Source organism: Aedes aegypti, chromosome 2, assembly GCF_002204515.2.
Source record: "Aedes aegypti strain LVP_AGWG chromosome 2, AaegL5.0 Primary Assembly, whole genome shotgun sequence".
NCBI lineage: Eukaryota > Metazoa > Arthropoda > Insecta > Diptera > Culicidae > Aedes > Aedes aegypti.
This window is the reverse complement of record NC_035108.1, coordinates 90,995,337-91,013,604: the sequence shown is the minus strand read 5'-3', so window position 1 is coordinate 91,013,604 and position 18,268 is coordinate 90,995,337. Positions and strand designations below refer to the sequence as shown.

Genomic DNA, 18,268 nt, shown 5'->3' with positions numbered 1-18,268 from the left:
CCAGCAAGACGCTCCAAAACAGGGGGAAAAAAATTCTCCGGCAACAAAAACGCGCGAATCCGTCACCAAAATCAATCGGACGACGCAAAACCGAACTGTCCTGCTTGGGCTTCACGAAGCACTACCCAGCAAGACGCTCCAAAACAAGGGGAAAAAAATTCTCCGGCAACAAAAACGCGCGAATCCGTCACCAAAATCAATCGGACGACGCAAAACCGAACTGTCCTGCTTGGGCTTCACGAAGCACTACCCAGCAAGACGCTCCAAAACAGGGGGAAAAAATTCTCCGGCAACGATAACGCGCGAATCCGTCGGCAAAATCAATCGGACGACGCAAAACCGAACTGTCCTGCTTGGGCTTCACGAAGCACTACCCAGCAAGACGCTCCAAAACAGGGGGAAAAAAATTCTCCGGCAACAAAAACGCGCGAATCCGTCACCAAAATCAATCGGACGACGCAAAACCGAACTGTCCTGCTTGGGCTTCACAAAGCACTACCCAGCAAGACGCTCCAAAACAGAGGGAAAAAAATTCTCCGGCAACGAAAACGCGCGAATCCGTCGGCAAAATCAATCGGACGACGCAAAACCGAACTGTCCTGCTTGGGCTTCACGAAGCACTACCCAGCAAGACGCTCCAAAACAGGGGGAAAAAAAATCTCCGGCAACAAAAACGCGCGAATCCGTCACCAAAATCAATCGGACGACGCAAAACCGAACTGTCCTGCTTGGGCTTCACGAAGCACTACCCAGCAAGACGCTCCAAAACAGGGGGAAAAAAATTCTCCGGCAACGAAAACGCGCGAATCCGTCGGCAAAATCAATCGGACGACGCAAAACCGAACTGTCCTGCTTGGGCTTCACGAAGCACTACCCAGCAAGACGCTCCAAAACAGGGGGAAAAAAAATCTCCGGCAACAAAAACGCGCGAATCCGTCACCCACTATGCCATTTATCACAACATAAGAAATTTTCAATAATTCACCTCAGACCTCCAAAATAGACCATTTTGTATGAAAAACGCAATTTATTCTGTCCAGTACTGTATGTACTTAAGAGGAGGGGTGGTAGATTGCGCATATGGACGTTTGGCATAATGTACATTTGACACAGTAAGAATTTTATGTCATGTATGAAATGCTACTTGCTATATGCGAAACGTCCATTATGTCCATTATGTCTGTATGCGAAATGCGCCACCGTATATCGATATGTCCGTTTTCAAAGGTTACTATACCAGCTTTTACTGATTCAAAACAGGGAGCTTCGTGGCTTATTAAATGAATACACAGTTCGAACAAAACGTGTAAATTTCTGTGACATATAATGCACATAATTGGAGCGTGGAACATCATTGATATTTACATGATATGTCATGTAAACTTCAATTATATGTCATGCAATCCAGCAGGATCCTGAGTGATTACATGACATATAACACATTTTCACATTATTTCAGACTTAAATTTACATGATGTCATGTTTACATCGCATGAATGAAGTTTACAAGACGTGTAATCCTCATTATTTTTAACTGTGTACTTATTGTCGTATGTACTTCAAATATTTAAAGAAGAGCTTCTTTATGCCGTACAAATCGCTGCCCGCCACTCCCCTCGGAGATATCTTGCTCAAACGTGCGTTTAAGACCAAGGAATCGATTGAAGAAGACTCTTCTTGCCTAAGCTTGCCTAAACGATAGTTGTTTGAAAATGTTGAGAGCCAAAAAACGTATGAAAAACAGCATTTTTGTTAGAATTTTGCACTATAACAATCAAAAAATTGTGACTATGCCCAAACTAGAGCCTTCCACCCTAAATCATGTTGCAAAACACTTGTAATGGCTAAAAATAGTAAAATATTGAGAATGCGCAATTTCTGCCATGATTTTTCAAAACTGGATCATCGAAAATTCACAAATAGTTTTTCTGTTCACTGTGTTTCATTTGGAGAATTGAATATTCGAAATGTTTCAAATTATTGGAGGAAAACAAAAAAATACCTGCAAAAATTAATAACTAAACAGCAAAACTGGGCCCTAGTGACTTAATTATGAAGTGCACTTTACAGCACTCAATGAGATGAGAGAGTTAACATTTTTAAATACAAATTTCCTAATGATTGAACTGCATAACTTGTCGTATCGAAACAATTTATTGGCAATTTTTGTGGCACGATTTGAGAAATCCGCGATTTTCGCGCCTGGCATCCGCTACAAATCCGCGAAAATCACGAAATCCACGAAATTAGCGACTGTTGTAACAGCCCTACAATTCAGCTCCTTGATATGGAAGGGAAACTGATCCTTGTTCAAAAGAGCTGTAATGTGCATAAATGACATATGAAATACGCATAATCGCAAAACTGACTCAAGTGCTAAATTATTTCATGTCCATGAAAAACCTTGCAAGTTGTACCTAAATTGCTCATGAGGACGTAAGAAATTATTTGCAAACGTGTCATTTTTTACTCGTAGCTGCAAAAGCTGAAGCTCAAACGGGTGTTCGGTTTTCCAGATATGTCCTTAAGGCATACTTCCAGTAACTTTTTGATTTCCCAAAGAATTTATAAACATTTTTATTAGGAATTATTGAAAAATAAAATAATGACAGGTATCTTGAAATGAAATTCTAAAGAAAACTCTGATAATACTTGTGTAAGTTATAAAATAACCAGTTTATCAAGCTCCAAACATTGGGATTCCCTGAAGAATTATGCGAAGAATCTCTGGAGGAATTTCCAGATATCTCCTGGGAGTGACCGTAGATAAATTTTTAGAGGAATCCATATGAATAAGATGGAAAAATACAACACACAATCCACAAGTATTAAAATGCTACTGGAATGCTTTAAACTGTTCTGGAGCAAATTCCTCTAAGCATCCCATGAAAAATCCCAACGAGAATTTCAAGGAGAATTGGTGGATGAATCTCTAGAGGATTTTTTGGAAAGATTTCTGGAAGAGTCCCAGAATGTATTCCAGAAGAAATCTCCGGAGTAATTGCTGGAAACTTGCGGATGATTTTCCTGTAAAATAACTGCGTAATAGTCTCGGAAGGTTTTCCTGGAGACTCTAGATTTTCGCATCATTATACATTGCAAGCCGAGGAAAAAGTGAAAATAAAGACCTGGCATTGCAGAATTCGTTCTCATATGATTTCGAAGCACGATCAAAACAAACGAAGAAAAATATCCCATCTGTATTGCTCCATGATCGGCAATCTATCGCAATTCATAACAAGCTTGATAAATTACAGCAGCGATCGAGAGCTCCAAAGAGAGAGACCGATGATGAAACCTTTTTTTTTTTTCTCGCCTGTTTACCATTGGGGGTAGGTGTTTTATTTTACTGCCATAAAAAGCAGTCCCCGAACATCTGATAGCAAAAGTGTCCCCTAGGAGTCGGGGCTTGTTTAGACGGGGTTTATCATGCACTGTTACCCCGACGATCTAATCAGAGCTGTGGTAGAAGATGATAAACATGTTCTCATGATATATTATGGAACATGATTGTTACAGAGCGCGATAAGTGAAGGATTATCTCAATGTTCTAAAAATTCAATCTCTGCTTGAGAGACCTTCCATTAAAAATAATGACCAAGTATCTAAAAAGAGACCTGCTCCAGCCCTGCACTACTTATGATGTATCTAGTAATCTAAGTAAGATTTTAATGAGATACCGCTATGATCTCGTAAAAATCCCCAAGGATCTCGCTTGAATCATGACAAGGATCTAAAAAGTATTGATCATGCAACGGAGCTTTAAATTCTAATACGATTCGTGAAGCCCCTGGCAAAAAGACCAGCGATAACAGATATATACTACAGCTATTGTGCATTGCTTACAGAGAAATGAATCTCTGCAGGGACAGGTTTGAATTCAACAATCATCACTACAAGCGGAAAGCTATTGCGGAGCACGACACGGCGCGGGAGTATTTGGTTTATCAATTCGATTTTATGTTTACACTTAGGCTTGCAACATGCCGATTACTTATCAGTTCTTACATGGTTCTTTTTGCATTTAACATTTTCCTTTCTAAACAGCCACTTATCTCGTTGTTAGAAAAGTTATATTTGTTTCCCTGAAAAGGCATTACTGCTGAAGATGAAGACATATGACAAACTTATTTGGAAACGATAGCGAACAAATTTCCCAAAATTAGGGTGACTGAGCCAGTGATAGTGGGTGTACCAGTAATAATGGCAAAGCGACTTTGAACGTATTTTAAGCAATTTTTAATTTTTCAGTGTGTTAGCTACGATAATAAGAATGTTTGAGAAAAAGGCACCTAGAGAGGAAATAGCAGAAAACAATACAAATCCTTAATTTTTTTGCTCCTTTGCATTACACTTAGACAGATTGTTACAAGATGTTATCATATCTACCTTATGACATTGCATTCTTGGATTTAAAAACGACATGATTGAGTTTCATAAGTATGTATTATGGCACAATATTGTTTGCTTTTTGGAGATGTGGCGGAAAAATAAATACTTCGTGGATTTCATCCCGTTTCCAATGGAAAACAATGAATTCATATGCAGTTTTTTCACACAACATCAAAATAAGGAATGTTTTTCAAAGCAGCGGCACGAATTCGGAATAAGATAGCAATATTTTCACATATTTTTATTGTGGACAATGTATGTGATGTAATGTTTCCTTTACCTGCACTTTGCTAATAAAATGAACAATTGATGCTTGTAGGATGAACATCTAGCAAAGCACGTGACTAATGTCGTTTTTCTTTATTTGCACCGCCTGCACCGTTTTCCCACCGGTGTAGCAAAAGTTGCACCAAAACCGTTCTTTTATTCCGCAGGTAGCGCACCGTTTTTACACTCGATCGCCACCGGTGCAGAAAATCCTACACCCTGATCGAAATGGGTGTAGCAGATAATGCACTCTTTTTACCAATACATATATGATTCTTAGCTGTCAGTGGCGCTCTTGTTTTGGTCGTTTTGGTAGGTTTTCTTGTTTTCGGTAACGAACAAGCAAGATCCTTTATTTGCGATCATTTTCGGCTGAGCGGATAAAAATTGATTTATTTCAGAATTGAATATTTTTAATATAAATAAATACAGATTACATAAGAATAATAAGGGATATTATTATGTATGAGTATGTTTTATCCGTAGGAACTTTTATAGGTTATGTCAGAAAATGAAATTCTTCTTTCAAATGTTTGGATTACATGTATGCCAGCACTACATTAAAAACATTTCTCGCGAAACATTACTAGAGGACTTATGTACAAATGAGAGGCTCTCTTTGATCAATAAGTGAGTCACATCAACCTCTTCTGTTGCGTTTTTTGTATGAAACGCTAGTCAAGGAAATTGCCTTCCGATCTGTAGTGAAAAACTTTCCAAAAGCTTTACTATTCCACTGTTATAATCGAAAGACAGCGAGAGAGGAGAGAACCTCTCATTTGTACATAGGTCCTTTAGTAATGTTTCGCGAGATTTCATTTTAGCCAAGTTTTCCGAAATTCGCTCATGGGTGCCAACGAAATAGAATCAGCATCGGCTGGAGATGTATGTTTCCATATTTTGAACACGGATTACAAAATCTCTGGTTCTATATTTTCCAAAACTAGTCGATTGACGAGAAATTGATAATAATTTTTCATTGATGTTCTAATGCTACAGTGGTCCAATTTCATATTCGTACAGGACACTGGCGTCACATCAAGTAAGTAAAAAACTATTAAATGATATATTGAATTTGAAATGCTTTATCTATATTGATGGCCATAGGTGTCATCTATTATTTAACAGTCATAAAATGTTTCCATTTACATTCATCTTTGGATTAATGGAAAAGTATTGATTTTATGTCTAAAATTCACCCAATCTCATATTCGTACACTTATCAAAATTTAAACATACAACATTTAAAACTGATTTTTAATGCTCTAGTTGATTGCTCAAGTGCTATATTACGTTGTTCAGATGTTGTAGAGTACATTTGGACAATTTATAAGCGGACATATATGAAACTTAGGTAAAATCATTAGAAATACCAGTTTTTCAATGATTTTTGCTATAAAATCCAATAATTCTAGCAAAAGCATTAATTTTTGTTGTAGGATTCAACCTAAAATATATGTTCGTGAGCACTGAAAGAGTTTTGGTTGAATACATATTCAGATAACAGAAATCATAAAAAGTGTTTTATCCCCCTTGAGTTTAGAAAATTGTTATGTCATAACTTCAAAACTCTTCTAAAATGCTATTTTCAAACAATGTAAACCAAATTTTCGTTCTAAACAACAGTAAAAGGTTAATTTCAAACTTGACTGTAGAAAGAATCTTTAATAAGAACTTCGTTTTACAACAACGTACCCTATACTATACAGTACATACCTTCACATAATTGGTGTTATCTCAATATTCAATTATTTTTGAATTCATATTCAAATTATACTCAAAAAAGGACCCTATTATACGGTTTATTTATTTTATAATAAAAATACAAAAATACAAAATACACTCAGAATGAGCGGAGAGCATTGATATAATTTTTACTAGAACATAACCTGTTGTTTTCATCATTTCAAACAACGCATGTGATGCGGTTGCAGCAATAATATTTATTCTATCAATCTCTATGATAATGTTTGGTAGTTAAATATTAAATAAAAATAATAATTGCGCAATTTTTAGATAGGAACATTATCTTTGGATTGAAACTGAAAGAAATTGACTAAAACTTTTGGTTTTAGATTTTTTATAAACGTTATATTTACCAAAATTGTGAAATATGAGATACCGATATCCACTAGTAAGTCCTCGTAAACTGATCATAAGTTTTTGAAACTCGTTCGGTATTCGTATTAATTCGTATTCGTATTCGTATTAATCATTGTTAATCATCTTGCACATAAAAAATAGTTTTGAATGTTGAAGGTTTGATTTTGGGATTGGCTCAATTTTAGACACAAATTCAATACTTTTCCATTATTCCAAAGATTTCAGCGAATGAATAGAGTTTGTTATTGCCGAGCAATAGATGACACCTACGACCTTCGTAATTGATATCGTATATCGAAGTCCGTAAATCATTTAGTAGTGTTAAACCTACTTGATGTGGAAATAGTGCCCCGTACGAAAATGAGATGGAGTCACTGTATAATATATTTCCGTTGCTATCTTCGCATTATTACAAAAAAACTGATTCACCTTTTGCAGAGTGAGCTAGAAACATTGCTGAAGTATGAGTTTTGGCGTAGTTATTAACCAGAGAGAGGATCGTTGAAGTCAAAGAAGTCCTTAAAGTTTTGAAATATGAAAATTCTGAATTTTGAATATATTTTATTGAATTACGGTGTCAATTATTCCCAGAAAAAAATAAATTTGTTTTCTTATACCGGTTATCCGGAGTATCGATTTTTTTTCACTCCGGATAATCGAAACCTCCGGATAATCGAATCACTAAGAAAAAAAAAATAAAACTTTGATAAAAGAACTTAAATATTATCTATTTCGTTATTTTATTTATATGATGCGGGGGCGTAACCTAGGGACAGTAGGGGTCTTTACAAGAAGAAAAAATGGCCAGCATACACAAATAAACACTTTTTCAAACCCCCCTTTTCATAAATTTGTTCTAAACTGCAAAACCATTTATATTGTTTATTGCAATACCAAATTATCTCAGATTTATGCATAAAAATTGAAAAACAAGAACATCAAAAACAAATTCCGGATAATCGAACCCTGGATAATCGAGTCCCCGGATAATCGAGTCTCCGACCTGTATTGAAAAAATAAAACACCGCCAATTCAAAAATACAGGGGACGATGGGGCCGTAGGGAGTTGATGACCATTTCAATGTTTTTGAAATGTAGAGCCGAGATATAAGAGGCTCTACAGATGAGCGCTTAAATAGAGTTTTCGCTGATTTATGTATTTGATATTTAGTGTGTACTTTTATATCCGATAATAAAACCGGTAAGTGCAATGTACTCCTTCTTTAAGTGGCTTTATTTCCGGTCCAGTTGAAGATCCTTTTTTTGTGAGTTTCCTCGACCACCCCGAGCATAAAATATCATAGAGTCAAGTATTTACAAATGATACACGACATGTTGGCAAAACATTCAGATTAAATCACTGAAAATATTCATAAAAATGAGAAGCATTCTTTGTTACATTGGAGGTTTTAGGCCAAGAATAAGAAAGATGATTTATTTTCAATTCACTCTAGAGAATTTCTCGACATACTTTCATAATTTCTTGCATTTTGACATTTTTTTTAACCTTTCGGTTGTCGTTGTCACGCTTTTGGCTACAGAAACACCATGCTGATGCTGTGTATAAAGAGCTAGGCTTTCCCTTCTGTGACACACAAAATATAACAGCGCAACTACTCAACAACGTCCCCACCAAAATTCAAAATGCCGATTTTTAGACTTTCTTTAAAACGCCATACAGTGAAACCTCAATGAACCGATATTGGAGGGACCATCGACTCATGGAAATATTGAATCATGGAACAGCAATCCTTTGGAAAGATGTCTCTAGGGACCATCATAGTAACCATGAAATTATGTTTCTAGTATGGTTCCATGAGTCGATATTGAGTCATGAAACATCGACTCATGGAGGTTTCACTGTATTTTCAACATGCAGTTAAGAATTTAAGAATCTTAAGTTAAGAATATCTTTGCTAGTTATTCAATTTGATTGCCTCCTAATCGTACCAGTGAAGAAATTTTTTTTCTAACATTCGAACTTACGTCCTGAAAACAAACCCCGATCAAGAGCTCCCCCTTTAGTTAAGTTTCAAAATGGTTTACAATGCCATTATCAAAACAATAGCTGTATCGAATTATAGATATAAAACACGAGCTTCCAATATTTTTCAGCAATTTTAATTTTCAACCCATTACAACTAGCTCTATTATTTCTACAGACATCCGACAAAAAAACTTAAACATGGTTAGCCCATCATAACTGAAAAAAAAACATACGAACTTAATCGAAGGTTTGTGAATCCCTAGGATCCAGTCACTCGAACAGCTAGCAACAACACAACAAAACAACAGCATAGTAAACAAATCATTAGCATACAGCCATCACATCAGCAGGTTGGTTGAATGCACAATGCCGCGCGCACTAATCGATTTCTCGTTCGATGGCGCTAATAAGAAGCGCGCCCGCGTCGGTTGCCGCTAGCGCAGCGGACAATGAGGTGCAAACAAATGATATTGGCAAATAAGACACCACGGTCGGGCGCATTTGTGCGAAAATCGTCGTGAAAAGCGATATACCCAGAGAGAGGGTTCCAACCTAGGTAATATAATCTCAAGTGATGCATGACAGGCACACTACTGGGACTACTGTCTCAAGTAGATCGGTGGCCTCGGTTGGAGATTCTTGAGCGATACATGGACAGAACAAACACCGACAATGTCACCTCTCAGATACTTTGTCGCTTTTGTTCTTGATGGAGGGTAAAACATTTTATTATGGTATTGTAATAAGCGTTATCTTACAGTTATGGGCCTGGAAGATTAAGGCACGATATTTGAATTGATTTGTTTTTTTTTCCGGCTGTTTGGGCACGTCAGGAGTTAATCATCAATGTTAACTTCCTTTTCCCGATCAGCCTAGATAGCCGCGTAGTGTCGGTAGCGGTTGTTTCAACTAGCTAAGAATTAACACTACGGACTGCCTGTTCCGGTGGTAAAAGTCCACCTCACAGGTGACCCCTAATTCATACGGCTTTAAGCTTACCGTGCCTAAGAATGAATGGTTAGGGGGGTCTAAATAAAACCTAGCCGCAAACGGAGCCTGTGGAGTTCCAGGGCGTCCTCTACAGTATTATGCCCTTCCTGTGCTACCCGGAGCAATGGTGCAGGTGACCTTGTGTTTCTCCGAGATAATCGGCTGCCCTTCTTCAGTCTCAAGCCTGAGGCTAAATAAGGGTGGGATTATTAATACATTGTAATTTAGTTTAAATTTTCACCTATATGGTTTCGCATTATGCGTTTTAGGCAGTGTAATCTGTGCTTTTCGCCTTTGGCGACTTTTAAGAGATACCGATCTGGTTTTTGTTTGTTGCTGATCTTTTTCGTTCTGAGATTGCGAAAAGCTTAATCCTGCCTAGTTTGGGTAGTGGCTACGGCTAGGATAGCTTAGTTAGATCAATCTCCAGCATAAAATGTCAGCAACGATCAATCTTTGTAGACTCATGCAAATGGTACAGCTCAAGTGGCGCTAGTTCAAAAACCTTACTTTTGTGAACTTTTATCTAGGTAACCTAGTGGATCCAGTTTTTGCTACTTTCAAAAACATGAAATGGCATACTCGCGTGCCATGCCTCGTGCATGCGTGGTCGTAAATAGCGCTGACGTCGCTACACTAATTTCTGATTTAACAACCAGAGATGTATGTGCTGTCACAATTGATATTTCTGTATGTGACCTCAATAGGAAATACGTCTTTCGTTTTGTGGTGTATTTACCACATGATGAACCATCCCCAATGGATGATTTCAAACGAGTTATCGTTCACTGTCTATGAAAAGGCCTTCTGCTGATTGTGGGCAGTGATGCTGATACTCATCACATCATCTGGAGCAGCTCAGATATCAATTTGAGAAGCTCCAGTCTGATGGAATGCTTAAGTAGTTCAAATCTTGGATTACTTATAGTAGGAAATCGCCTACATCTCTATATGAACATAAGAATGTAAATTCGCAGACTTTGCATTTGTTATACTCCACAAACTGTGAATTGGTTGTGACCAAATTCCATGGATTTTCTCCGTCCATTGGAAATCCTAGTGATTTGGATGTTCCCACTTCCGGTGAATTGGGACACAATTGTCCTTGCTTCGAGTGATCTCAAAATTGCTTGTCACTTTGCTTATAGGACATGTTCCTCACAACTCCCTTCGCGGGACGAGTGGACGTCTGTACATTACTGAGCCACCCCAAAGGTGGGGAAGTATTTAACAAATCTGTCAAAGCAGAATTGCAGTCGCTTGGTTACAACCTTAACTGGCCACTGCTGACTCAACTATCACATGGCAAATATTCAGTGTGTTGATACATTTGTGTGTGATAGTTGTGATTCCGATTATGGAACTTCTTATCACCTGATATGTAACTGTCAAGTTCTCGCGTAATTGCGATTCCAATTACTTGGTAACCACTTATTAAGTGAAACTGATTTCAGTAACCTGAATCTTCAGGACCTTCTGTTATTCTTAACCCGCTGTGGTAATGAGCTATAGGCTCTCTTTACGCTCATGCGTTTTGCAGTGCCCTTTTTAGGGCGCTGTTCGAACCCATTGTGGTATGGAGCTACATGCTCTTAATTCGCTTATGCGATTTTCCCTCTTCAAGGGACCCCACTCCTATTTCCTCCCATCTTCCCCTTCCCTTTCCTCTCCCATCGGGTAGATGATGAAATAGGCTCAAATATGGCGATGGCACAAATCTCCCAAATGACGGGGAACGTGCCTCTGGAGCCGGCCTTCTGATACCTGATTTGATTGCAGAAAACATGAGCAATAGGAAAGTACAGTAGTACAACAAAGAAAACTTTCAGTTAAGGTGATTATAGAACGAAGCCAAACTTCGAATTTTCAAGTTCATAGATCTACAGAACCTGACATCAATTCGCGTTAAAAAATTTGATCGATTGGTGAGCTCGTTTCAAGCCTTTATTTTAAATCTGTAATTTTTTAATAAACTATGAATGGTTCGTCACAGTGAGTGTCGGCATGAATTCTTATTTATAAATTAATTATATTTACATACACTACCCACCATAAATATGGAATCGCATCACCTAGTATTACAACACCCCCCATAATGCCAAACATCGGTCATGGAATAATTCTCAAAGTAATTCCAACGGCAGAATTTTATTTGATGAGTGCTCTTCAGGATATTTCTCAATTCAATACCCTAATAGCCCTACGTGTTTTTCCTCTTCTAGAAATCCATCTACGATTGATTTGGTCTTAACCGACTCTAGTCATCTTTGTAGCCAACTGATTACTCATGCTGATTTTGATTCTGATCATGTCCCTGTTACGTTTCAAATATCCCATGAAGCGATCCTCAATCCTATCAGCTCCACTTTCAATTATTTTCGAGCCGACTGGAATATATATGAAACATATGTTGACTCTAGTCTTGATGTTAACATTTTTTTACAAACAAAACATGATATTGACAATGCACTTGAAACTTTAACAAATTCCATTGTTGAAACCAGAAGCATTGCAATTCCAAAATGTGAATCCGTGATTATAGACGATGATCTTAAACTCTTGATCCGTCTTAAAAACGTGAGGAGAAGGCAATTTCAACGCACTCGCGATCCTGCTATGAAAATTATATGGCAGGATCTGCAGAAAGAAATCAAAACACGTTTTTCACATTTAACAAACAAATATTTTGAAAATAAAATATCTCGATTGGACCCGGGCTCTAAGCCCTTTTGGAAATTAAACCGGCATTGAGAAAGGAAAACAAATTATTACTAATTGCGAAAAAGCTCAAAAACTTGCTATGCAGTTTGAAAGCGCACACAATTTTAATTTAGGACATACTAGTCCAATTGAAAATCAAGTTACTACGGACTTTGAAAATATTCTCAATCATGAGAACATTTTCGAAAATTCTTGGGAAACTCATTTGGAAGAAGTGAGAACTATTATTAAAAAAAAATCAAAAATATGAAAGCTCCTGGCGATGATGGAATTTTCTACATCCGCATCAAGAAACTTCCAGAAAGTAGCTTATCATTCTTAGTTGATATATTTAACAAATGTTTTCAATTGGCATATTTTCCTGACAAATGGAAAAATTCTAAGGTTGTACGAATTTTAAAACCAGACAAAAATCCTGCAGAAGCTTCTAGCTATCATCCAATCAGTTTGCTCTCCTCCATCAGTAAACTTTTTGAAATGGTCATTTTGAACAGAATGATGATCCACATCAACGAAAATTCATTTTTTTGCCAATGAACAGTTCGGATTCCGCCATGGACATTCGACCACTCATCAACTTTTACGTGTAACAAATGTGATCCTTTCCAACAAATCTGAAGGCTATTCTACTGGTCTTGCTCTTCTAGACATAGAAAATGCATTCGACAGTCTTTGGCATGAAGGTTTGATCGTAAAATACAAAAAGTTTAATTTTCCAACATACACTGTTAGAATAATTCAAAGTTATCTGTTAAGGTGAAGATGCATCGAAGCCAAACTTCAAATTTTCAAGAGCACGGATCTGGAGAACCAAACATCCATTTAAGCTTTAAACTTAGTCGATTAGTCACTAGCTGGTGGTGACCAATCGATTAGGTTTTCAGCTTAAACGGATGTTTGGTTTGAGGGTCCAGATAGCCGTAGCGGTAAACACGCAGCTATTCAGCAAGACCAAGCTGAGGGTCGTGGGTTCGAATCCCACCGGTCGAGGATCTTTTCGGGTTGGAAATTTTCTCGACTTCCCAGGGCATAGAGTATCTTCGTACCTGCCACACGATATACGCATGCAAAAAAAATGGTCATTGGCACAGTAAGCTCTCGGTTAATAACTGTGGAAGTGCTCATTAGAACACTATGCTGAGAAGCAGGCTCTGTCCCAGTGGGGACGTAATGCCAGAAAGAAGAAGAAGGATGTTTGGTTCTCCAGATCCGTGCTCTTGAAAATTTGAAGTTTGGCTTCCATTCATCTTCACCTTAAATCGTACACTTCAGGTTAATTATCAGAACTCCAGATCTGAAAGACTTCCTGTAAGAGCTGGTGTTCCTAAAGGCAGCATTTTGGGACCAATATTATACAATATTTTCACATCTGACTTACCTGAGTTACCTCAGGGATGTCAAAAATCTTTGTTTGCGGATGACACAGGCCTTTCCACCAAAGGAAGAAGTCTGCATGTCATCTGTAGTCGATTGCAAAAAAGTTTGGATATTTTTCTTCATATTTGCAAAAATGGAAGATTTCTCCTAATGCTTTCAAAACTCAACCAATAATATTCCCACATAAACCGAAAGCTCTTTATCTGAAACCTTCAAGTAGACTTGTTGTCATAATGAGAGGAGTTCCAATAAATTGGTCAGATGAAGTTAAGTATCTAGGGCTCATGTTAGATAAGAATTTAACTTTCAAAAACCACATTGAGGGCATTCAAGCCAAACGTAACAAATATGTAAAATGTCTCTATACCTCTATTATTAGAAAATCAAAACTTTGTGTTAAGAACAAGCTTTTGATATTCAAACAAATTTTCAGGCCAGCCATGTTGTATGCTGTATCAATATGGACTAGCTGTTGTAATACTAGGAAGGAAGCTCCCTCCTGAAGCTTCCCTCCTAGTATAGTATCAATGAGTTACATAGAATATCCAATGTTGAAACATGGGAACAAATGTCAAATAAAATAACTAATAATTTCAGGCAAAAATCGTTACAATCTTCTATTGCCAAGATTAATGCGTTAAATCTCGCATACTCTGAGATAACGCCCTAAAAGCCATTGGTAACCACGAGCGTAGCTCGTTGTTTCTGAGCGAATGAAGGAATAAGCATCCAAACCAACATCACGGGCAGGTAGATATTGATCCTTTCTTCCCCATAGCGTTATTACATAACATGAAAATCCATTCAGATGCTCAGTAACAACGAGCTACACACATGGTTACCAATGGCTTTTAGGGCGAGATCAGAAGTTATGCGAGAAATATTTAGGTTAAGTTAAGTTAAGTAAATTGAACACGTGTTTTTTTTCTCATATAAGCAGGTGAAATCAACTCACCTGTAAAAAATCTGAACTGCTACGGCAAATGAAATGTAATATGTTGTTAACAAAATGTTAATAACATCTTAAATTTGTTTTACCAAATTAGGATGATAGTGTTGTCTAACACAGAACACCTAGATATAAGAAATGAATGCAATGTTTGGAATGATACTAATAAAGAAATTAAAAAAAAAAGTATTGCAACACCACAGTTGAATATTGCAGCACCCCGAAAAGTTTTGCATCACCTAAAAATTATAATATTTATGATGCAGTATCTCGAAATCCTTACTTACTGCAAAGTTGCGGTCTTCAGCAAAGTTGTTCAACAGCCTTATGGCGTACATTAGGTGGAGTTATTGATGCGCAATTTTGCCGCGACGTGGCGCTAGTGTGCATGTAATTTGGTCATACATATTGCAGTAGACTCTAGCTCATGATCTTGACCTCCTAAAAAGTTCGTGTCTTCTACAAAGTTGTTCAGAAACTTGAAAGCAATTTGAAGCAGTTTTGTTTAGTTGGCAATTTTTCCACTGAAGAAGATTATGGCGAATCCCAGCCGAACTTCTAGTTAATTCTTTGTGCAAGTCAGTGAACTTCGGTCAATCACGGAATAGCAACTATTGATATGTGTAGTCAGTCTAAGCTAAGCTAACTTGCTTTGATCGTGCTTTGAAATCAATTGAGAACGAACTCTGCAATGCCTGATTCTATCAGGTCTCTACTTGAAATTGTTGAGTTCATAATAGGTATCAGGATTTACTATATATTTTCTTACTAACGGCATACTTTATTACTTTAACCTTAACAGAACATACTCTTCCTTTAATCGATTGGTAATCGATAACCAAAAGCCAGCGACCGCATCATTCGTATACGTAACCCGATGGATGGTCATATGCATATCATATTAGACCGGCTTGGATACATCGGCGTCCAAAACAGAATACAGCACAAAACGTGCCCAAGTGGGCACCTTTTCCGCGCAATTATTTCCCACCGAAGCGCAAAGTCATTCATGATATTTCGTCCTGTCCACTGTTTGGCAGTGTTTTCCACCAGCCCCATTTTTCATTCACTAGTCTTTCAACGTCCCTGGCCAAACTGTTAGAACACATCACATCCCGTTTCGTCCACCAAGCCATCATAAACGGCATTCGTCGGAAGGTACGAACTAGTCTTGTATTGACTTTGGAGGTCTGTCCCATCACTTCATAAGGAGCTACTAACTGGAATCAATGGAGCCACAGCGAATCATCATCAGCTCCACTGGTAGTTGGTTGTGTTCCAGCAGTATTCCGACTGGGAAAAACAACCAAAGCATACCGTATTTCTGGAGCAGCACATGCGCACCTGCACTGTTTGCAATATACTTTTTGCAACAAATGGGATGTTCAGGTGCAGCTTTGCGGAGCAAACACGTCAAGGGGATCTACACCCACAACAAGCCCTAATACAAAATCTAAATAATATCTTCACAAATACAGAAAATTTAGGAATTAATACAGAATATGTAAAATTTCAATACAAAAACTATATAAGAACCTTAAATTTTCTATATACAGTAATTACCAAAGTAAGTAATCAAATATTGTTTTCCCATACAAAATGTCCAAGTTTGGAATCTGTATCTTAGTTTCTAGTAATCCGAAATGGCTGAAATGTAAGCCGCCCGTGGTTGCTACTCCAGTATCACCAGACCAGCTGCACTTAAACAAGGAACCAACCGGATAAATGTTTGTGATTAACAGACACCCCCAATGTATGAATGCTAATGATCTTCTATTCTTAATTAAAATTCAGAATCACTAAACTAATATGATAAAAACACAGAATTTCAGCGAAAATGCAAAATTTTAGTGAGGTGGTCTTGAGAGTCCGTCTCCGCATGGGTCTTATTAACGACCCAAATTCTCATAAGTCTCATAATTCTCCATTAGGCCACTGTGCAAAAAAGTCGTGTATCATACTGCCATCTGATAAGCCTGCAAACCCCTGCCTTTTGCTTGGCTCCTTTTTCTTAGCTGATATCGAACCACACCAGAAACAATTTGCCTTCACGTTTGCACGTTCTTCCTTTTTTTCAGTCTGTCTCGATTTTGGGAGCAGCGACTTTACTTTTAATACGACGATGAAAAGAAGACTCCCGAAAAAAGGGAAAACTTTCGATTCGAGAATCTCTCGCTGCAAATTCTCATCCACCGACGAGAAACGGCTCGCTTTGGTTCGGTGTATTGTTTGGTGTGGCCGAGCACATGTATGTGTACACTAAGGAAAAGCGTTCTGAGTCAGAACTTCTGACGAGTTTTGGCGCTCTCATCTCGAACACTTTCTCCCCGCACGATTTTTCGGAGACTATGTTGTACTATTCTGAATTTACACTGCACCTTGTTTTTTTTATTTCATAATAGAGTGATTGAACCTGGAGTTGAAAGCCTAGAATGTTTGTGTTTGAAGTTCACCACGAGCAAAGCAACGGATAAAATGGTGCAAATAAGAGTATTGCAGGACGCAGTTATTGGAAGCATTACAAATTGAATCAACGAAAAAATTGACTCAACTTGAATGCTTTACAATGGCAATTGAGGAGGAAGACGAAGTAGTTTCGTTCCGGCAGCACAAGTTTGTAGTGCATACAATACGACTGAGGCCATATCTTACAGTCTCAATAAGCGGGGTTGTTGAGATTTGGACAAATATAGGACAGTTGATGAGGATGCAACAGATTTACATACTCGAGCTGAAATTCGTATGTTTATAGTTAATTTCATATCTAGTTTCATGAACATGTGGATAAGGATCAATCATAATATGAATCTGCTAGAAAATAAGTATTAGATACTCTCTTCTTAAACAATTGACAAAGCGACATGTGTCAAATAAGGAATTCTTATCTGATCATCGCTGCAAACAATTTGAAAACTTGAATATACTTCGCTAACTTTGCGTTTACTGAATTGAATGCGATTCAATTCCATGGATACCTTTGATTTAGCCAAAGCCATCGATACTACGAGTCATAGTGCAACGACGTCCTAAACAATGCTTTTGCTTGGAGGTCTATGAAGACCACAAGAGGATCTCAATGCTAAAGTTTCGATTTGGTTAGACTAAGGGCAATATAGAAGCAGTTGGAACAGATGTCGTTCAACTAGATCAAAGTCGTTCAGGTCGGCTCGCAGGCCTTACAAAGAAGCCTTTACGATCTGCTGAACGAAAGCTTTGTACATTCAGTGCGCATCGTACCTTCGTGCTGTGCGTACACAAATGCTCGCTGCTCTTGAATGTTTTTAAAACTACCGTAATCCGGGGTATCATTGATCAGCGGGGTAACATTGATCGGTATGACTTACCTCGTAAAAAGTTCGTATCATCATTTATTGATGGAACATTTCCAAATTACGAATGGTGCTTCTCTTTCTTCAATTCATAAGCTAATGTAAGTGAGGATTTTTGCGGAAATTACTTTTACATTATGCGTAAATTTGTCA

General features: G+C 37.7%; 1 protein-coding gene across 14 annotated transcripts in view; it reads right to left on the bottom strand.

Moving 5' to 3' along the window:
• The window catches only part of LOC5573467 (guanine nucleotide-binding protein G(q) subunit alpha), a 99,808-nt gene that overhangs the window by 30,011 nt on the left and 51,529 nt on the right, over window positions 1-18,268 (bottom strand). The window lies entirely within an intron of this gene.